Below are 23,701 nucleotides of genomic sequence, written 5' to 3' on the forward strand. Positions count from 1 at the left end.
CTGGGAATGTAAAAAGCAGCTTGTAATTTGCATAAAAAAATGCAGCAAAATAACACTGCATGTGAACATAGCTTTACTGCTTGTGACCCGCATCAATCAGCCAGAGTGCTAGATCTGGAGAGTTGCTGGAAAAAAAAAGACAAAATAAACTTTGTGCATTATATAGTAGCCCGCCCCAAGGCCTCTGTGCCGGAGGTGAGGCTATCAATGAACAGATGCTGATGGCATTGAGGCAATGTGCCACCAATGTAGATGCTTCACAACAGCTGTCATTAGCACCGGCCGATTACATTTCTCTGATGCCACCCTCCATTAGTCAGTACAAGTTACAGCGATCATTAGGTAAAGGAAAATATATATATCCAATAATAATAATAATCTTTTTATTTATATAGCCCCAACATATTCTGCAGCGCTTTACAATTCAGACAATTTACAGATATTATCATCACTGTCCCCATTGGGGCTCATAATCTAGATTCCCTATCAGTATGTCTTTGTAGTGTGGGAGGAAATCGGAGAACCCGGAGGAAACCCACGCAAACACGGGTAGAACATACAAACTCCTTGCAGATGTTGTCCTTGGTGGGATTTGAACCCAGGACCCCAGTGCTTCAAGGCTGCAGTGTATAATAGTAAGTATATAGTGGGGAAAAAGGCGATGACAATGAATGAAGCTGTATACACTCCGCTATCTAATGGATGTGGAGGTGTAGAAAAGTGGCATCATTAATTCACCTCCTTGTAGCTACAATACAACTCATTGGAGAAGATGGAGGCAGGAAATGTGCAGTAGTGTCCCACTGACCGCTGCCCGCTCTCCTGCCTAAATATAGACTAGAGTAAGTAACGCAACATTGTCCTAGTGGCATCTGTGCCAGCCTACCACAACGTTAGGTACACACTGTACCCACTGGGCTACATAACAAAGCCAGACACATTGCCTCATCACGTCCACTAACAGCCTGAGTCACTGCTCACATCACCCACATCCACGGAGGTCACACAGGACAATGTCACAGCAGCTATCTGTGGGCACTGCCCCGGACTAGTCTCCAGCAGCAGAAGGGTGTGCAACACGGTGCAATCAGCACTGCGCTTACAGAGTGTATACATGGTTTGTGTGAGATATATATATATATATATATATATATAACATCGTATGTATGCATGTATGTCTATAGCATGCATATACGGCTGTATGTATTAGTGTGTGTACACACACACACACACTTGTGCATAATAAATATATATATATATATATACACACACACATTTTACACACTTATGATACATGTGTATATACATACACACATATACATGATGCACAAACACACCTGTGCACATATATATCACACATACACTTATACATGATATATGTATATTACACACACTTACGCATGTATATATATGTATATATTATTTATAGACACATACACACTACCTGGGAATCGCTGCGGTTAATGTTGCTCCTCGCTGCCTTTCTGCCCCCTGGGTGATGCCGCCTCCATGCAGTAATCCCGCAGAGGTCCACTGATAAATCCACAGAAGCCCACGCTCAGGACCGCTGCTCCTCGCTGCCTGCTGTCCCCAGTCTCCAGCAATGTGCACTTGTTTCTCTGGTGTCGGAGCTCCCTTCTCCTCCCCGCTCCTCCTGTTCTCCTCCCCGCTCCTCCTGTTCTCCTCCCCGCTCCTCCCCTCTCCTCCCCGCTCCTCCTGTTCTCCTCCCCGCTCCTCCGGTTCTCCTCCCCGCTCCTCCGGTTCTCCTCCCCCGCCCTCACGTCACTGCTGTGTCCTCCGTATTCCCTTCCACTCCACACTTCTCCTCCCGCCCGCTCCTCCTTCCCAGACATGTGAATCACAGGTCGGCCGCACAGACAGCTGCAGGGCAGCCATCTCCCCCGTCCTCCATGGTTCCAGTGGTCGCCTCAGGGCCACTGGGGAGACAAGCTGATGAATGCACAGTAGTGAGGACACTGGGGTGGAATGATGGAGGGCAGCGCCACAGAGATAGATGCCTGCCTTGTGAATGCTGCTATGGGGACGGGGTGACAATGTAATGTCGCTGCACTGTCGCAGTGTTCTCTGTCTGTACACCCAAAACTAGATTATAGAGGGAAATGCCTGGTGAATGGAGGGGTACCATGCCGACTGTCCCAGCTATCCATAGAAATGTTCAGCTGAATGAATCCCCCTAGTGTGCCCCCCCCAGTGTACCCCCCTAGGATATCACCCTGCAGAGCTGATGGTGTTTTAACAAGCGGTGTTGGTTAGTTGTTCCATTTGTACCAGGGGCCCTAATTCATGAAAAGGGTCTTGTGAAGATTATGAGTTATCCGTTCCGCCATGTTTTAGCAGATAACGTCACAATTGCTGGGGGTCACTCTCGCCGCTGAGACCCCCACTGATCCCGAGAAAGGCTCTGTGGTCTATTATGCGCATAGCTGCTCTATTCATTTTTAATGGTAGATAGTGGAGCGCTGGGCTCAGCTTGTCTTCAGCACTCCCATAAGAATGAATGGCGCTGCGGCATCTTCTCTGGATCTTCGGCCATCCCAGAAGCCGGATCCCCAGCCATCAGGACGTGGTCCAGACTTGAGAATACTTTTTTAAGACTGGCATTTTGCATGGCAATCTTAAAGTGCCACTCCAGCGTTCTTTTTTTTTTTTCAGCACTGGAGTGGTGCTTTAAATCTATTTCCCTGCCCCCGTCATATACTCACCCTCTGGCGTCTTCAACGTTTCTTCATTCTCTCTCCAGTCCCCCTGCGCCATCTTCAGAATATACCACACAAGCTCACAATACCAGTCTATGAGAGCCAGAACGAGACTCTCATAGATTTGTATTGTAAAGTGACCTCCGTGCAGCTCCATGAGACACTGGAGCAACAGGCAGGTCACTTTTCGCCCTAGAGCGACACAGTAAACGGATGAAGGTGGCGGCAGGTGAGTATCAGACAGGGGGCTTACATTTAAAACACCACTCCAGCGGTGCAATAAAAAAAAAAACGCTGGAGTGGTGCTTTAAAGAAAACCTGTCATGTCCCCAAATGCTATTAACCTGCAGATAAAGGGTTAATTGTGATGCAGTGTAAGCTGTCAATAAAAGTAATTATTCCATGCACACCTTTATGGCTGAAAGCCGGCGGAATAAGGCTCATTTTCTCCTGGGTGCCGCACTTTCAGCATTGTAACGCCACCTGCTATTAGCCTGCAGATTAACCCTATCTCAGCAAGTTAATAGCAGTTGGGGACATGACAGATTCCCTCTAATTAAGGCATTGCTGGAGTAAGATGCACCTTGCCAGAAATGTTACTCCAGTCAAAATACATTTCTGGCATAAATTTTGAGAAATTTGTGGGCATCCTTTGCCACTCGCCATCCTGCCCAAGCTCCACCCATTTGAGTGGCACTGGCATTAAAACGCCAAAAGTTGGAAAATGTTTGCGCAAAAAAATGTTGAGATATTTCATGGTTATGTTTTGTCAGAAAACTGGCAGAAACACCTTGATGAGTGTGTTTTTTCTGATATCCTTCTCTGAAATAGAGTAACCGTCATTTTAATTTCTATTCCATCAATAGTACATAGAAAAATAAGTAACTTTGTAATGTATCTTGTCAGAGAGATCTGCTTCTTTCTCCTCCTGAACTGATCTTTTATTCTCAATGTAGGGTAATTCAAGAAATACCCCATTGGTGGCCAAAAAATTAGAAAAAGCGCTCAGGAAATTGACAAAAAAATCCACTAAAAAAGACACTACGGGAAAAAAGGCCAAGGTTTCCCAAAGCAACTTCTTCTTGAAAAACCAATTGGGTTCCCCCAATTAAATAAACTTGCCCTAATGGATTGTGCAGACAGAAACTTTTTCAGGTGGATTCCTCCTGAAAAAGCACCCCATAAAGTAAACATAGTGCACAGCAATGTCACTGTTGGTCTTCTTTTCTAAAGAGAGCCGAAGTGGCTGCACCAGCATCTATATGACTGCATGTGCACATATACCTTTAAAGCCTCTTTCACACGTCAGTGTGTCCGGGACGTGTGGTGACAGTTTCCACACGTACCGGAGACACTGACACACGCAGACCCATTCAAATCTATGGGTCTGCGCACATGTCAGTGTGTTTCCACGGACTGTGTGTCCGTGTGATCCACACATAGACATGTCCGTTTTTGGCCGGCAGCATGGATCACACAGACCCATTCCAGTCAATGGATCCGTGTAAACACGTGCCGCACACGGATGCCATCAGTGTGACACGTACCGGCGTTTGGGAATCAGCTGTACAGTTAGCACTGTTCCCAAGCGTCGGGTGCTGAACGTTGCCCTCACCATAGTTGAGCAATAAAATAAAAAAAATCCATATACTCAGCGAGCGGTGTATGTCACTCACTGAGCGCAGCTCCGGGCCGCTCGCTGCAGGAATCATTCTCCCCGGCTCCTCTGCTGAGCGGTTGCATGGATTACAGTGGGGGACACTTAGGACAGGTGAGTATATGGATTTTTTTATTTCATTCTTATTTTTACAGGTGGAGACACGGGGAGCAGACACTACTACTCTCATCATGGTCCCCTGCTGGTGCTGATCGCAGCGCCGCCAGGGGACAATGATGAGGGCAGCGTTCAGCACCAGGCACTTGGGAACAGCACTAACTGTACACTGATTCCCAAATTCTGGTACGTGTGCTCCTGATGCGGCACACATGTGCACACGAACATTGATATCTCCAGTACTGGTTTTTCCGGTACCGGAAATATCCGGACACGTGAAACTGGCCTAATAGTGTTTTCTCACACAGTTTTTGTTGGGTGTCTAAAGTTTGTTGGGAGTAGTGATGAGCGAAAGTGCTCGTTACTCGAGTTTGCCTAGGGTGCTCGGGTATGCACTGACTAGCGCGGGTGCTCAAGTAAGATGTTCGTGTCCCCGCAGCCGCATGTTTCGCAGCCATGGGGATTGCCCGTGTTTGTCAGGCAATGCCCGCATGCTTTATGGCTGTCTTAACAGCCGCGAAACATGTTGCCGCAGTGTCTCGAACATCTCATTCGAGCACCCGCGATACTCAGTGCATACTCGAGCACCCTCGGCAAACTCTAGTAATGAGCGCTTGCGCTCATCACTAGCTGGGAATCAATCGCAAGTTCTGAAAAAATCTGCACACAGCTTTTTTTGCAATTTTGAGGTCCGTACCCTTTTTTAATGTAGCATGTTCAGCATGAGCAATTTTTAAGGTGACATTCTCTATAGGCTTTTTAATATGATTTCAGAAAACACTTGTCTGAAAACAGACCATTCTGCAATCCAACACCATAGCCGCCCTCTGATATTTATCTGGAAAGCAGTAGAGTTTACTGAACAGATAAGGGGAGTCTTGCATCATAAATGACTTTGTTGGCCACATCTACCATTCAGCTTTCATCTTTTGTGCTGGACATTTAAGTGTTCTTGGGCAGCAGCATCTTACTGTTCTAATACACAAGGCATATTGGGTGATCTATTAACACGGGTGTACCATATGAGCCGGCTGCGCACCATGACGAGGAATCTGGCGTAGGCTAAATACAAAGGCGGACCTGTTTCTATCTGCACTATTTTTCTACTTAATAGAAATGTTAATAGGGATTTCCCAAATTTAAGCTGTGTCTGATCAGTGAGGAGCTGACGGCTAGGACCCCCACTAATCATTAGAATAGGGTTCCTCGTGTCCCCCTATATTTATTGGATAGATATTTTCAGGTTAAATGGGTTGTTTATTTTAAAAAGTTATTTTTCCATAAGGTTGCGGACCTGTGAAACATCAGTCATAGCTGTTACTCGCCCTCCCCAGGTCCGGTGGTGCCTTTTTTACCGCTGCTTCTGTCTTTGTGACCACTGCGGTCCAGGTTGTCATTAAAAACTGCATGAGCAGTGGAGAGGCAGCACTGGACCTGGGGAGGATGAGTAACAGTCCTGCAACACTAGGGGAAAATGGGATTTTAAAATGGACAACCCCTTTAAAGCCACTGGAGACCAGGCTTTGTGTATGCATGTCTAGCCGTTATCTTCTTTTTTTCTATCATTATTTAGGATTTCTTTTTTATTGTATAATTACTTTTTTTTATGATTTATCCACAAAAAGGCCATTGAAGAGCTAGCTATACGAACTTGATTTTTTTTTACTTTTTTTTTCTATTACTTATTTCAACTATAACTGGAGCAGTCATCAGTCTCTGCAAATATCAGTGATGTGCTGGGTCTAGTATTAAAAGCTAAGTGACTGTCGGCGCCGCGACAGGGGTCATATGGCATTATGTCGTGTGACTGCTGCAGCCAATGTCGCGTGCTATGAATCACTGTGCCAACATTGCAGGAACGGCGACGGGCAGAGGGGTAAGTATGTATTTGTTATGTGGAGCACTTAAGCAGTTAAGAACGGGTTGTCAACTACTTTAAAGTGAACTTGTCCCATTAGATAACACTATCAGGCCACGACCCCACTATCAGTATTTGGTCAGTATTCGGTCAGTATTTTTTTTCTCAGGAGTGGAAGCCAAAACCAGGAGTGGGTGATAAATGCAGAATTGGTGACTGGTTTCTATTATACCTTTTCTCTGATTGTTCCTCATCTGGTTTTGGCTCCCACTCCTGAGAAAAAATACTGACCGAATACTGACCAAATACTGATAGTGGGGCTGTGGCCTAATGCTAATAATCTGCACATTAACCATATATCTGCACGTTCAGAGCGTTTTCCGAGTTGACGGGTTCCTTTAAGAAAAAATTGTGGCATGCTTTATCTGATATTGTATCTTCTAGGGGAGAACGACTCCTTAACACAGAGCTGTATGGATCACCATATTGTGGCCACCATACAGCCTTCTCTGCGTGGGCGTCTTTACCGTATTAGCCTAGGGTGCCAACCTCTGCGGACAGGTAGTTTGGGGATATAGGATGAGTAAATCTCACACCTTAAAATATATACATATATACTCCATTGTGCAGGCTTATCCTTTCTAAGGCCCCATTCAGACGTACCGTGTGTCTGTTCAACACTTTGTAATTTATTTATTTAGCCATCTGTGAAAAACGCTGGCCAAACACTGATGACACACTGACCAAACACTGATGACACACTGACCAAACACTGATGACACACTGGCCAAACACTGATGACACACTGACCAAACACTGATGACACACTGACCAAAAACTGACCATAGATGTACCTTTTTTTCTGCATACATGAAAACACCTGAATGATGCCTTATACCTACCACTCAGTAGTTCTTTTAACCCTTTATTTTCAAGTATCAGCCCTTATTCATACATACTATTTTGGTTTTTAATGCATATCCCACAAGATCCAAGACTTTAGAGAAATTGTTGTTACTTCCCTGAGTCCTTTGATTTAGTCCCCATGTTGATTATACCTCTGTTATTCTTTCGAAATCTTCTGCACATGAAGCCCAAAATCAGGTGTTAGGTAATGTCTAAACCTGTCAAGTGTCTACCACTGATATGCTGCAAACACAAAGGCATTTAGGAGCATACTTTCCTGTTGTCTTATTAGAATGAGTAATGAAGACACAAAGGAAGCAGAGAATTACTATTTAATGATTTACCGAGCAAACCTTCTTCACAATAAACATACTTTACGGTGACAATATCACAGAGCGGACAATGTAGATGTTTGCTATAAAGCTGATGATACAAGATAGAGTATCACTGGATGACTAGAAATCTAGGGCTCTATCATTACTGACTGCAATCCTAGAAAATCACAGTGTCAAATCAAATTATTGCGCCTACGGTGGGATTTTTATGTAAGGCACCACTCATATTAACCCCTTAGGCTATGTTCACACTAGCCGTTTTTTCCGCACATTTTCAGCTGCTTTTTACAGTACCAGCAAAGTCTGAGATTTCAGAAATCTCCTGCACACACATTGGTTTTTGTGTCATCAGGATTTTGTGCTTTGCATGTTTTTTTTGCAGAATAGAGCATGTCACTTCTTTCAGCGTTTTTTCTACATTTTCAGCGTTTTTCACCCATTGAAAGTAATGGGTGGTGAAATAACGCCTAGTGTGAACATAGCTATCAGGCTTTGCTGTGTTTTTAGTGAAAAAAAAGTACAGCAGTATGTGAAACTCATTTATTTTTGTTATTCTACCATCTTGTCTTTGTCACCTGAGATGGCAGTTAAGATTAGTACAGTTTAATTAAATTAAACTGTAAACATTGGCTGAGCTAGGTGTGAGATTGAACTATACCTGTGGCCCACAGAGGTGTGAAATTGAGCAATCTCTGAGCAACTCAATAGCAGACCATAGTGTGAAAATAAATAATGTCCTACAAACTCAGTGCACTACCAATGTCTTAGAAAAACTATTTCTGAACAATTCACCTTCCCCCACTGTTACATTTGTATGTCTGGTTAATATGGTTTCACATATGTCTTGCATTGGTGACCTGTGTTCATGCTTCTGTGGTGGAAGCAAAGCTGAACTTTGAGATCCTGAAAAACGCACCAAAACACACTAAAAATGCACCAAAACCTGCGTTTTTAACGCAACTTCTTACCTGCCAAGAGATCAGGTTTTGCTGCAGAAAAAAAAAACGGTGAGAAAACACTTAGTATGAACATACCCTAAGTGTCACAGCCAGTTTTGACCTTATCCCAGACAACTGTTTTCTTCACTTTTCTACTGTCACATTCTAGGAGCCATAACTTTTCTTATATGTTTTTGGTGGCATAGTCAAATGAGGGCTTGTTTTTTTTTGGGGGGGAGGGACGAATTTCATGTATCAGTGGCATCATTTTATCATACATATAACCAATTAACAAACTTTTATTAACCGCTTCCAGACCGCCCACTGTACATAAACGTCGGCGCTGCCTGGGCTCTGTGCAGCGCCGATGTTTATGAACGGTCGGTGGTCCTGCAGCCCTCAGGACCCCCAGGGTCCTGCAAGCGCTGCGGGTGCGGTGCAGAGCGACAGCTCTGACAGGGACATCATCGGGACCTGATTGGATCAGGTCCCAATGATGTTAACCCTTTGCTATCTTCTATATGCCACGATCTATAGTGATCGTGGCATTTAGAAGATAGTGAGAGGAGACGGGGTCGTCCACTTACCTCTCCGACGGCCCCCTGATGTCTGACAGGACCTGCCGTTGTCATGGCAGCCGGAGGTCACATGACCGCCTCCGGATCTGCCATATACAGTTACATGAAAAAGTTTGGGCACCCCTATTAATCTTAAGCTTAATGTTTTATAAAAATTGGTGTTTTTGCAACAGCTATTTCAGTTTGATATATGTAATAACTGTTAGTACAATAAACCTCATTTCAAGGCAGAAACATTACTGTGTCCAACAGAAAATGTGCAATCTGCATTCAAACAAAATTTGACAGGTGCATAAGTATGGGCACCTCACCAGAAAAGTGACATTAATATTTAGTAGATCCTCCTTTTGCAAAAATAACAGTCTCTAGTCGCTTCCTGTAGCTTTTAATGATTTCCTGGATCCTGGATGAAGGTATTTTTGACCATTCCTCTTTACAAAACAATTCCAGTTCAGTTAAGTTTGATGGTCGCCAAGCATGGACAGCCCTCTTCAAATGATCCCACAGATGTTCAATGATATTCAGGTCTGGGGACTGGGATGGCCATTCCAGAACATTGTAATTGTTCCTCTGCATGAATGACTGAGTAGATTTGGAGCGGTGTTTTGGATCATTGTTTTGCTGAAAGATCCATCCCCTGCGTAACTTCAACTTTGTCACTGATTCTTGAACATTATTGTCAAGAATCTGCTGATACTGAGTGGAATCCATGCGTCCCTCAACTTTAACAAGATTCCCGGTGCTGGCATTGGCCACACAGCCCCAAAGCATGATGGAACCTCCACCAAATTTTACTGTGGGTAGCAAGTGTTTTTCTTGGAATGCCGTGTTTTTTTGCCGCCATGCATAACGCCTTTTTGTATGACCAAACAACTCAATCTGGGTTTCATCAGTCCACAGGACCTTCTTCCAAAAGGAAATTGGCTTCTCCAAATGTGCTTTTGCATACCTCAGCCGACTCTGTTTGTGGCGTGCTTGCAGAAACGGCTTCTTTCGCATCACTCTCCCATACAGCTTCTCCTTGTGCAAAGTGCGTTGTATAGTTGACCGATGCACAGTGACACCATCTGCAGCAAGTTGATGCTGCAGCTCTCTGGAGGTGGTCTGAGGATTGTCCTTGACTGATCTCACCATTCTTCTTCTCTGCCTTTCTGATGTTTTTCTTGGCCTGCCATTTCTGGCCTTAACAAGAACTGTCCCTGTGTTCTTCCATTTCCTTACTATGTTCCTCACAGTGGAAACTGACAGGTTAAATCTCTGAGACAGCTTTTTGTATCCTTCCCCTGAACAACTATGTTGAATAATCTTTGTTTTCAGATAATTTGACAGTTGTTTTGAGGAGCCCATGATGCCACTCTTCAGAGGAGATTCAAACAGGAGAACAACTTGCAAGTGGCCACTTTAAGTAGCTTTTCTCATGATTGCATACACCTGGCTATGAAGTTCAAAGCTCAATGAGGTTACAAAACCCAAAAAAGTGCTTTAGTAAGTCATTAAAAAGTAGGTAGGAGTATTTAAAACAAGAAAATGATAAGGGTGCCCATACTTATGCACCTGTCAAATTTTGTTTGAAAGCAGATTGCACATTTTCTGTTAGTACAATAAACCTCATTTCAAGGCAGAAACAATACTGTGTCCAACAGTTATTACATATATCAAACTGAAATAACTGTTGCAAAAACACCAATTTTTATAAAACAATAAGATTAATAGGGGTGCCCAAACTTTTTCATATAACTGTATGATGTCCTGCTAGACTCAGCCTGCAGCTGAAGTCTAGCAGGAGACACTGACTATTGCATTGCATGAGAACAGTGATTAGAAAAATAAAAATTAATGTCCCATACAGAACTAAGTAAAAATGTAAAAAAAAAGTCTAAAAAATTTTTTCAAACTATTAAAAAAAATCACAAAATAAATAAAAATAAATAAAATATTAAACCAATAAATCCGTATATTTATGCAAAAACAAAAAAAGTACACATATTTGGTATCGCCGCGTCCGAAACAACCCGATCTATAAAACTGTCACACTAATTAACTCCTTCTGTGCACACCGTAATAAAAATAAATAAAAAACGGAGCAAAAAACTTCATCATATCGCCAAACAAAAAGTGGGGAAAAAAGCGATCAAAAAGCAAAATGGAAATAAAAATGGTACCGCTGAAAATGTCATCTTGTTCCGCTAAAAAAAATGCATCATACAGCTCCATCAGCCGAAAAATAAAAAAGTTATAGCTCTCAGAATAAAGCGATGCAAAAAAAATATTTTTTCTATAACATTTTTTATTGTGTAATAGCGCCAAAACATAAAAAAAATATACAGTAAGTGTAGTATCGCTGTAAATGTACTGACCCGAAGAATAATGCTGCCTTATCACTTTTACCACACGCAGAATGGCATAAAAAAAACTCAAAAAACAATCCATGAATTGTTGGTTTTTATTAATTTTACCTCCCAAAAAACGGAATAGAAAGCGATCAAAAAATGTCACGTACCCAAAAATGATACCTATAAAAATGTCAACTCGTCCCGCAAAAAACAAGCCGTCACATGACTCTGTCGGCCGAAATATGGAAAAATTATAGCTCTCAAAATATGGCGATGCAAAAATTAGATTTTGCAAAAAAAGCGTCTTTTAGTGTGTGACAGCTGTCAGTCATAAAAATACGATATAAATCTGGTATCTCTGTAATCGCACCGACCCAAAGAATAAAGTAATCTCATCACTTATACCACACGAGGAACGGCGTAAAAAATAAATAAAACCAATTCTTCACCTGCTACTGATTTGTTTTTTATGTTTCCCAAAGATCGCAGTAAGGCTCTGCTCACATTTATCCTGCGCTCTGCGCTGAGCACTTACACCAGGGTTTCCGTGTAAATCTCTGAAATACGTGATTCAGACAGAACCCATGACGGAAGATTCCCTGTAATGAGGCATAAATAGGCCACTGTGGATGCCGTCTGGCCTGTGATCCCACGGTGTCAGTTTTTTTAGGCGTGCATAAAAGTGTGGTTGGCCACAGTTTTGTGCACTTCTGAAAAAAAGGACACCGCTAAACAGAGGCCAGACGGAGTCCAGAGTAACTCTGCTGCCTCATTACAGTGAATGGATCCCGCAGGGGTTTCATCTGAATTACATCACTTGGAAATTTAGATGGAAACACCGATGTACAGTACAGACCAAAAGTTTGGACACCTTCTCATTTAAAGATTTTTCTGTATTTTCATGACTATGAAAATTGTACATTCACACTGAAGGCATCAAAACTATGAATTGGGCAAACTTTGAAAGTGTCCCCAAGTGCAGTTGCAAAAACCATCAAGCGCTACAAAGAAACTGGCACACATGAGGACCGCCCCAGGAAAGGAAGACCAAGAGTCACCTCTGCTTCTGAGGATAAGTTTATCCGAGTCACCAGCCTCAGAAATCGCAGGTTAACAGCAGCTCAAATTAGAGACCAGGTCAATGCCACACAGAGTACTAGCAGCAGACACATCTCTTCAACAACTGTTAAGAGGAGACTTTGTGCAGCAGGCCTTCATGGTAAAATAGCTGTTAGTGAACCACTGCTAAGGACAGGCAACAAGTAGAAGAGACTTGTTTGGGCTAAAGAACACAAGGGATGGACATTAGACCAGTGGAAATCTGAGCTTTGGTCTGATGAGTCCAAATTTGAGATCTTTGGTTCCAACCACCGTGTCTTTATGCGATGCAGAAAAGGTGAACGGATGGACTCTACAAGCCTGGTTCCCACTGTGAAGCATGGAGGAGGAGGTATGATGGTGTGGGGGTGCTTTGCTGGTGACACTGTTGGGGATTTATTCAAAATTGAAGGCATACTGAACCAGCATGGCTACCACAGCATCTTGCAGCGGCATGCTATTCCATCCGGTTTGCGTTTAGTTGGACCATCATTTATTTTTCAACAGGACAATGACCCCAAACACACCTCCAGGCTGTGTACGGGCTATTTGACCAAGAAGGAGAGTGATGGGGTGCTATGCCAGATGACCCGGCCTCCACAGTAACCAGACCTGAACCGAATCGAGATGGTTTGGGGTGAGCTGGACCGCAGAGTGAAAGCAAAGGGGCCAACAAGTGCTAAGCATCTCTGGGAACTCCTTCAAGATCGTTGGAAGACCATTTTCGGTGACTACCTCTTGAAGCTCATCAAGAGAATGCCAAGAGTGTGAAAAGCAGTCATCAAAGCAAAAGGTGGCTACTTTGAAGAACCTAGAATGTAAGACATATTTTCAGTTGTTTCACACTTTTTTGTTAAGTATATAATTCCACATGTGTTAATTCATAGTTCTGATGCCTTCAGTGTGAATGTACAATTTTCATAGTCATGAAAATACAGAAAAATCTTTAAATGAGAAGGTGTGTCCAAACTTTTGGTCTGTACTGTAAGTGCTCAGCCTAGAGCGCCGGATAAATGTTACATAAAATGTTCCCAATAAAAGCTTCAACTCAGTCTTCAAAAAAAGCTAGTCCCCACTCAGGTCCGTTATCTGTTAAAAATATAAGAGACTTCCAAGTTACTGGTAGCAGAAAGGCTCTGGAAAAGCGAAATGGCCCTTGCCCCCCAAAAGAAATTCAGAAAATCTTGTGCTCCCAAATCCAAATGCCTATTCTACAATAATTTGTTCTCCAATTGTCAAATAGCACTCCGTCCCTCCCAGATCTCGCCGTATGGCTAAGCGGTACGATACAGCCACATATGGGGTATTGCCACTTTTAGAAGAAATTGTGTGACACATTTCGGCACCATTTTTACCCATTGCCCTGTGTGAAAATGTAAAATCTGAGGGTAAAACATTTTTTCTGGTAAAAATATAATTATGTTTTCTTCACTGCACAATGGTATAAATTTAAAAATTAAAAAATACTCATTACTTCCCTAGATGAATTCCTTGAGAGGTGTAGTTTACAAAATGGGGTCACTTGTGGGGGTTTCTGCTGTTTCAGCATGTCAGCGACTCTTCAAATGTGACATGGTGTCTGCAACCTATCCCAGCCAACATAGCGCTCCTTTCTCTTCCGAACCCTGCCGTACAACAAAGCAGTGGTTTTCCCCCACATATGGGGTATCGGCGTACTCAGGAGAAATTGCACAACAAATTTCATGTGCAATTTCTCCTGTTATCCTTATGATGATGCAAAATTAGGGGATGAAAAACATTTTTTGTGGGAAAAATGTGAAAATGGTATTTTTACGGCTCAATATTATAAACTTCTGTGAAGCACCTGGGGGTGCAAGGTGCTCACCACACATCTAGATAAGTTCCCCAAGGGGTCTAGTTTCCAAAATGGTGTCAATTGTGGGGGGTTTCCACTGTTTAGGCACATCAGCAGCTCTCCAAACGCAACATGGCATCCGCTAATTATTCAAACAAATTTTACATTCAAAAAGTCTAATGGCGCTCCTTCCCTTCCGAGCCCTGTAGTGCGCCCAAACAGTGGTTTTCCCTCACATATGGGGTATCAGCGCGCTCATGAGAAATTGCACTACAAATTGTGTAGTCCATTTTTTTCTGTTACCCTTGTGAAAATAAAAAATTGGGTCTAAATTTACATTTTTGTGAAAAAAAGTTAAATGTTCATTGTTTTCTTCCACATTCCAAAAATTCCCGTGAAACACCTGAAGGGTTAATAAACTTATTGAATGTGGTTTTGAGCACCTTGAGGGGTGCAGTTTTTAGAATGGGGTCACTTTTGGGTATTTTCTGTCATAAAGGCCCCTCAAAGTCACTTCAAATAAGATGTGGTCCCTAAAAAAATGTTTTAGTGAATTTTGTTGGAAAAATGAGAAATCACTGGTCAACTTTTAACCCTTATAGCTTCCTAACAAAAAAAAAATTGGGTTCCAAAATTGTGCTGATGTAAAGTAGACGTGTGGGAAATGTTATTTATTAACTATTTTGTGTGACATATTTCTCTAATTTAAGGGCATGAAAATTCAAATTTTGAAAATTGCAAAATTTTCAAAATTTTCACCAAATTTCCATTTTTTTCACAAATAAACGCAAGTGATATCGAAGAAATTTTACCACTATCATGAAGTACAATATGTCACAAAAAAACAGTCTCAGAATCAGGGGAATCCGTTGAAGCGTTCCAGAGTAATTACTTCATAAAGTGACAGTGGTCAGAATTGAATAAATTGGCCCGGTCACGAAGGCAAAAACAGGCCCTGGCGCGAAGTGGTTAAGTATGTATATTTATGGGCAGAATATAAGCTAAACAACAATTCTGCCACAGTTTTTTTGTTTTAAATAATTTTACTGCACAACTAAGGTGTTAACCTTATTCTGCAGGTCAGACCATGGAAATACTAAATTTATATAGTCATTTATTTTGGAGTTGTCATATTGTAAGTTTCACAATATTCAGTCAGCAGACCTGAATGAGGGGTTATTTTTTGTGTGCCAAGGTGTAGTTTTCATTGGTGCCATTTTGTGGTCCATGTGATTTTTTTTTAATTACTTTTTATTAAAAAAAAATATACATATATATATATATATATATATACAGTACAGACCAAAAGTTTGGACACACCTTCTCATTTAAAGATTTTTCTGTATTTTCTTGACTATGAAAATTGTACATTCACACTGAAGGCATCAAAACTATGAATTAACACATGTGGAATTATATACTTAACAAAAAAGTGTGAAACAACTGAAAATATGTCTTATATTCTAGGTTCTTCAAAGTAGCCACCTTTTGCTTTGATGACTGCTTTGCACACTCTTGGCATTCTCTTGATGAGCTTCAAGAGGTAGTCACCGGAAATGGTCTTCCAACAATCTTGAAGGAGTTCCCAGAAATGCTTAGCACTTGTTGGCCCTTTTGCCTTCACTCTGCGGTCCAGCTCACCCCAAACCATCTCGATTGGGTTCAGGTCTGGTGACTGTGGAGGCCAGGTCATCTGGCGTAGCACCCCATCACTCTCCTCCTTGGTCAAATAGCCCTTACACAGCCTGGAGGTGTGTTTGGGCTCATTGTCCTGTTGAAAAATAAATGATGGTCCAACTAAACGCAAACCGGATGGAATAGCATGCCGCTGCAAGATGCTGTGGTAGCCATGCTGGTTCAGTATGCCTTCAATTTTGAATAAATCCCCAACAGTGTAACCAGCAAAGCACCCCCACACCATCACACCCTCTCCTCCATGCTTCACGGTGGGAACCAGGCATGTAGAGTCCATCCGTTCACCTTTTCTGCGTCGCACAAAGACACGGTGGTTGGAACCAAAGATCTCAAATTTGGACTCATCAAAGCACAGATTTCCACTGGTCTAATGTTCATTCCTTGTGTTCTTTAGCCCAAACAAGTCTCTTCTGCTTGTTGCCTGTCCTTAGCAGTGGTTTCCTAGCAGCTATTTTACCATGAAGGCCTGCTGCACAAAGTCTCCTCTTAACAGTTGTTGAAGAGATGTGTCTGCTGCTAGTACTCTGTGTGGCATTGCCCTGGTCTCTAATCTGAGCTGCTGTTAACCTGCGATTTCTGAGGCTGGTGACTCTGATAAACTTATCCTCAGAAGCAGAGGTGACTCTTGGTCTTCCTTTCCTGGGGCGGTCCTCATGTGAGCCAGTTTCTTTGTAGCGCTTGATGGTTTTTGCAACTGCACTTGGGGACACTTTCAAAGTTTGCCCAATTTTTCAGACTGACTGACCTTCATTTCTTAAAGTAATGATGGCCACTCGTTTTTCTTTACTTAGCTGCTTTTTTCTTACCATAATACAAATTCTAACAGTCTATTCAGTAGGACTATCAGCTGTGTATCCACCAGACTTCTGCACAACACAACTGATGGCCAACCCCATTTATAAGGCAAGAAATCCCACTTATTAAACCTGACAGGGCACACCTGTGAAGTGAAAACCATTTCCGGTGACTACTTCTTGAAGCTCATCAAGAGAATGCCAAGAGTGTGCAAAGCAGTCATCAAAGCAAAAGGTGGCTACTTTGAAGAACCTAGAATATAAGACATATTTTCAGTTGTTTCACACTTTTTTGTTAAGTATATAATTCCACATGTGTTAATTCATAGTCATGAAAATACAGAAAAATCTTTAAATGAGAAGGTGTGTCCAAACTTTTGGTCTGTACTGTACATATGTGGAGACATGGAGGTCTCCCGTGGCCATAATACTACTCAGACAACACAGGGTGAGGGTAAAACAGTGTGGCAATACTTTATTGAACCAACAAACAGACAATAACATACAGAACAGTCCCAGCAAATACCCAAGATGGTGCAAAATTACAGAGTCTCACTGTCATGAAAGTTAGCCGCCATCTTAGGTATGATACGTCATACCTGAAGATATTCCCTATTGTCATTTCTAAAAATCCCTCACACAGCTCCTACCATGTCACATTTCTCCAGCCCCTGGTAAAGAGAGCCATTCGCCCCCCACCTCTGGAGATCAGTCTCAAGGAACTTCTTTGATATGGTAAATAGATGGGCCAGCTCTGTTGTGTCCAAGCAGGACAGAGTCAGCCAGACCTTAGGGGGTAATTAACACCTTGATGTCACTTGAAACCAGAAGCAAACCATTTGTGCAAACCTGAAAACCTCTCCATTGTCTCAAGAAACCTTGTGCTTTCTTTGTGGAAAATGGCCGCCAAAAGCTACAGATATAGAATCAATTCATAACCACACGATACAAGTTAGGGAACCCAAACAGAATGTATCATGTGGGGAAGGTGCCCGCGGACACGGTCACTGCCAGCCTTCCTCAAATCCCCCAGATGGTGTGCTGCCACCAGTTCTCGTTTGATACAAGCCCGGTCCGTTAATAGACTTGCATCGGGTCAGGAACCAACCCTGTAGCATTTCAGCCTAGCGTTTCCGGACCAATGGATTCGTATATGCAGAGTAAAGGATACAGCCCATGATTAATTTATGATTTAATCAATTATAAGAATACACTAGATTACAAGGCTATACAATTAACTATACAACGGTATTTGGCCAGAATGAGAGATATAACAATTAGAAATACAAAACACAGGAATAACAACGATAAATCAGTTACTGTTCTTGTGGTGCAAGGGAGGATTTGCTATCCCACAGGTTCAAGCTTAGTTGCAGTCGTCCAGGCCTCAGTAGCACATGGCAAAGGTGCTCCTCCCACTCAGAGACCTGGACCCGATGTTAGAAGTTGTTCACATCATCTCCTGGGTCAAAACTGAGGGGGTTTCTGGCTGTCGGCTATACTAAAGTCCTGTCACGCCCACTCTTGGTGATGTCAGTTTATTAAGCCCCGCCCCCCTACCAATGCCAGTTTTGGCTCCATTTGAGAAAAGTACCCATAACTTTCCCTGGGGTGATCTCATCGTATCACTAGAGGTCTCGTCGTGATCCTACTCTTCTGGGGAACAAAGACCCGAGAGACAACCTGTACATCTCGTGCACCAGCTAGGCGTTGGGACCGATGATGATGCTGAGCACCATCTGCCCTGGCTGGACTGGAATGGGAGACCACAGAACTTTATTAAATAATGGAAAGCAACCGAACCCGGGGTCCGCGATGCAGCCTGGTGGACTGTGGCCGAACACCTTCCGGGTGAGAAGGTAAAACAACCAACTTAAATAACAATCCCCTCCGTGTTACTGCACACCGGAATAGGGATTTGCACTATCTCCGTTAACTGCACGAGAGATGTGCGATAAATAATGTATCTGTAGTCCTGTTACAGCACAGAGACTACACAGCAGGTGGTAGGATGCATGGGTCCTACACGCCGGCGTATAAGTGCTCCCAGCCGGCATGCTACCAGACTGAGGAGTATCTCTCCATGTGGCTTACGGGAGGTGCTGGGAATACGGTGTCTGCAGACTGCTCAGGGTGTATGGCGACCCCTTTGTCGGAGCCAGACTGTCAGATGAAGCTACCTGCCTCCCTCCATCTAAGGCTGCCTATCCCCCGCTAAACCTGCCTGAATCAAGCTAAAGCACATGTGGAGCTCAAATGACCAAGTGTCTACACAACACTATCACTGCTCAATGATCAGAGCCACCGCCATGTTTGTGGACGGGCTTTTTAAAGATTAAGCTCTGCCCACCGTCGCACCATTGATGACATCACCCACGACCAATCAGGCGTTGCCAGGTCACTGGGTCAGCTGACTCCCAAACCACCAATCACGGTCTGCCATGTCACGGGCATGCTCAGTGCGGAGAATCCTGGACTTACGCTGCAGCAGCCCTGTTTCCCTCCGCAACCTATCCTTCATATTGCTAGGAACAAAGACCCAAGAGACAACCTGTACATCTCGTGCACCAGCTAGGCGTTGGGACTGATGATGATGCTGAGCAGCATCCACCCTGGCTGGGCTGGACTGGAATGGGAGACCACAGAATCCACTGATGGTTCTGAACCCATTTCAAATCCAGCAAATGCCTGACACCTAACAGTCCCAACCTGGCTACTCCAAAAATCTTCATGGGACCAGGTGACCAGAGAATCCCAAACTGGTTTCCCCAAACATAACCCTGGGGGTCAGGTCACTGGAGGGTCACAATACTAGGTTCCCCAAATGTTTCCATGGGTTCAGTTCTATTCAATGGAGCAGATATGTTTTTTTACAGCTGGGGCTGTGGTCCCCTAAGCGGATATCCTGTAGAAAGTCAAATCAATCTGTGCCCCGCTTGATGGAGCCATGTGTCCTGGTTGCTGTTCTGAAGAGTCTCTCTTGGCTGTGATTTTGTAAAAGATCCTCTCGGAAGGATGGGGGTCCTTTTTGTATCCACATCTGTGGTTCATGTCATCATCCACAGGCCAGGGGGGGAGGTGGTAAGGCCTCATCTCATTGTTTGAGCATTTAATTGATTTGCATAGTTTGTCCTCCACTGCTCTGCAGGTCTACAAGCTACAAGGACTTATACAATGGTAATCAACATATTAGCAAATGTCATTCAATGACTCTGCGTCCCTGTCTTGCAAAGTTAGCAGACAGTGAGTTGCAGTAAATATCAACTCAAGTGTCAACATCCAGGCTTTTACAAATAAATTCAAAATTCAACATGAAGATAATAGCGTACTTCTCCTGGACTACTGAATTTATGTCTGGATAATTAAGATTAAATTCTGTGTCGTCACAAAATATATATATATATTGATTTATTATAATTTTTTTTTAAACACCACTCACCATTTGGAATAACATTTTGCTATCTTTATTCTGTGGGCTGTTACTATTACTCAACACCAAATTTATATAGATTATTTTTTCATCATATTTTGACACCCATAACCTTTATTTTTCCATAGATGGAGCTGTGTGATGGCATGTTTTTTGGGGCACATGCAACCTTTTAATCACTTTTTAATTCTTTTCTTGGTAGTAGGCATGAGCAAAAAAAATTGGAATTGTGTTGTTTTTTTTTACAGAGCTCACTGTACAGTTTAATTGACGTGTCAACATTATTATGCATGTCAATACAATTATAATGATACCCAATGTATACCTCTTTTTTATGTATTGCTACTTTTTCACAAGAAAATCAGTTTTTAAAGAAAAATATAGCTTTTTTTTGGTCGTCATTTTTTGGGTGCAATCTCCCAATGTGTAACTCCAAACTTGCCGCTGTCATTACTCACCAAGGCATCTGAGGGGTTAAAGGGCTGGGAATGGAGCTGTAACCAGTCTCAGCACAATCAGCAGGAGCCTGGCTGTGTGTAACAGCTGACTCCTACTGCAGATGGCAGGGGCGCACCTCCTGAACCCCTGCCACCCATCAGACGCAACTGTACGCCGGATTGAGAGAAATTACCTGCAATCTGGAAGTACAATTGTGTCCATTTTCCACGAAGAGGTTAAGAGGAATCCCTGCTTATTCATTGTGTTATATACTTCAGATTGGAAGACAGACAGCTTATGCCTAATATACCCCTAGGCCAAGATTTCCACCTAATTCTGCATGCTTTTCCCTGAGCCTTCTCTTTGCTTAGCTCTTTATTTATTGTGATTTGTATGTGGTAATCTCTGTCCTACTTAAAAAAAAAAAAAAAAAAAGCATTGTTTGGGGTTGCCCTTGTCAGCCAAGCAGGCTAAAAATTCCAATTCTGCCGAACCCCTCCCCCGTGCAAATTAGGTTTAGTACGAAAATGTACAAGCTTTCTGCAGTTGACAATAAACCAATAAAACAAGAATAATTTCATTAGCTCAACACAACTAATCTAACAAGTGGTTTCTCTACTTTTGCTAAATTTAGCTAAAATGCCACTTTTACTGACTACTCCAGTGTCAGAATTATTCACCCCCTTCATGGGATTCATCTTTAGCACTTAATAGAGCCCCTATGGCTGTTATAACCTGCTGCGAACACAAACATGATGCATAGCCAGATACCAGCTACTGGCAGCGTTTCTTAGGAATCTTCTTTTTTTCTGGGGTTCAAGTCAAGCAATTGTGACGGACACTCTACCAGGACTTCTCCTGTAACAAAACCTTGGGGAACTTTGAGGTAAGCATGGAAGGTCTAGTGGGGTCCAATCTTCAGCCTCCTCTTAGTAGACATGATACTTTCTCATAGGACTTCCAGATACTTGATTGAATCAATCTTGTCCTCCACATTCTGCGGGTTTCCAGTGTCATAAGAAGCTAAACAGCTCCATAGGATCACCGAGTCACCACCATGCATCACTTTAGACAAGGTGTTCTTTTCAGCATATGCTTCATTCTTCCTCCTCCTCCAGACATATCGCTAATTCATAAGCCTCAAAAGCTCAGCTCTCGCTGCCACCAATCTTGCTGCTGGTCTTTTTTGCTTTTACTCATCGGTTTTTGACCACGTGCCTTCTCAGGAATCTAGTGATAGTCGGTGATAGCTTTCTATTTCTGCCACGTCCAATCAGTGTAGTCATGTCCATTTAATTTTAAACTTGTAAATTCTGCTTCCATCTCTAAGAACATACAATGTCTTTGTATGTTTTTGCATTTTTTTCCTTCTTTGTTCATAACAATTTTCTCTTAGCTTTTTGGACCACTCTTTTGGCAACCCAAGTGGATTAGTAAAAAGGAGGCCATTGCCTATGAGGAATGGGCTGAGATTCCATGTGATCAGAAGCTGGTGTCTTCTTATGCATCACATTTTCAGCAGGTCATAACAGCCAAAGGGGCTCTAGGAAGTACTAAAGATGCTTGCCATGAAGGGGTTGAATAATTTTGAGACTGCAATAGTCAGTAAATGTGGCATTTTGTGGTTAATTTGGAGAAACCAATTTGTCCATCTAGCTGTCTTGAACTATTTAAAGGGAACCAATCATGTAAAAAAAACGCTATTAACCTGCAGATGAATCTGCAGGTTAGTAGCATTCTGAAGCCGTGCGGCCGTCGCACTTTATTCCTTTAGGCAGCCTTGCCAGGCTCTCCTATAACCATGCCTCGGCACTGACTGACAGCCAGCTCTACAATGCATCAGTGCTAAGCTGATGACGATCGGTTTCAGGGCGGGGACAGAAGCTGTGGAGTGGCCCTTTAAGACCCAGTTCATTCATGTCTTTTTCCTTTTGTTTAAAATTTGTGAAGAATTGCCACTAATTATGTAAACTTGTATGTGTTTTTCAATGAGTTTTTTTTTTGCACATACACAAAAAACACGCTCCTAAAAGCTGAGTATAAATCCGACCATATATAGTATAGTCATAAGCATGAGAACCAAAAGTGATCATTACTTGAAATACTGAAAGCTTTTTCTAGCTCAATGTAGCAACTAGCATGACTCTGGACTCCGAGGATGGGGCTTACTACATGGTGTATCATGCTAATAGATGGCAACACTGTATACCTAGGATTCCACCATCTAGACTTGAAGCTTCACTGAAATATATAGCCGAAATCACATCCTCATTCAAATTCTTTCTTAACTAACCTATGACCTTATGTTGACAGAGGTCAAGTCAGCGAGACCAAAAACAAATATGGACGCTGGTTGTTGCATTCCAGACTGACAGTTTGACAAATTCTTCTAATGAATTGTTAGTGAGCCTTGTACTCATACAGAACTTCTCATCGACATGATTGCTCCTACCACAAATCTAGCCATAGGCGTTAGATTTCAACTCTCCAATGCTGATCAGCGCCAAGATTAATCAAACACCGCCAGTTATAGTAGTGAGGGAAAAAATACAGCTAGTCTTATATTTCCCATCATATCGAAAACTTCACTGTATAGTCGACTACTATCTGAAAAAATCCTACATGACAAACGAAATTGAATATTAATGGTTTTTGTTCGGGAAATACAATAATGTACAATAATGGCTGTACTGAAACCTACATCCATCTATACTAGTGTGCTGATTGTTGTTAATGCACAGTTAGAACATGACATGCACGGCAAATGTTAGATAAGAGAATAATCTTGGTGGCTCAGTGGTTAGCACTGTTGATTTACAGCGCTGGGGTCCTGGGTTCAAATCCCACCAAGGACAACATCTGCAAGGAGTTTGTATGTTCTCCCCGTGTTTGCGTGGGTTTCCTCCGGGTTCTCTGATTTCCTCCCACACTCCAAAGACATACTGATAGGGAATGTAGATTGTGAGCCCCAATGGGGACAGTGATGATAAT

General features: G+C 42.7%; 1 protein-coding gene across 3 annotated transcripts in view; it reads right to left on the reverse strand.

The window, feature by feature from the left end:
• Positions 1-23,701, reverse strand: part of RASGEF1B (RasGEF domain family member 1B) — a 690,877-nt gene that overhangs the window by 26,330 nt on the left and 640,846 nt on the right. Inside the window, exon 1 of one of the 3 annotated variants that reach the window (XM_073637010.1) lies at positions 1,445-1,655. The exons of the other annotated variants lie outside the window; for them this stretch is intronic. The gene's annotated coding sequence lies outside the window, so the exon portion shown is untranslated. Of the gene's footprint in view, positions 1-1,444; positions 1,656-23,701 lie in introns of those variants that run through there. 3 annotated transcript variants of the gene reach the window in all.

This window comes from Phyllobates terribilis, unplaced genomic scaffold, assembly GCF_046119375.1.
Source record: "Phyllobates terribilis strain yellow unplaced genomic scaffold, ASM4611937v1 Scaffold_1__5_contigs__length_1240528914, whole genome shotgun sequence".
Classification (NCBI taxonomy): Eukaryota; Metazoa; Chordata; class Amphibia; order Anura; family Dendrobatidae; genus Phyllobates; species Phyllobates terribilis.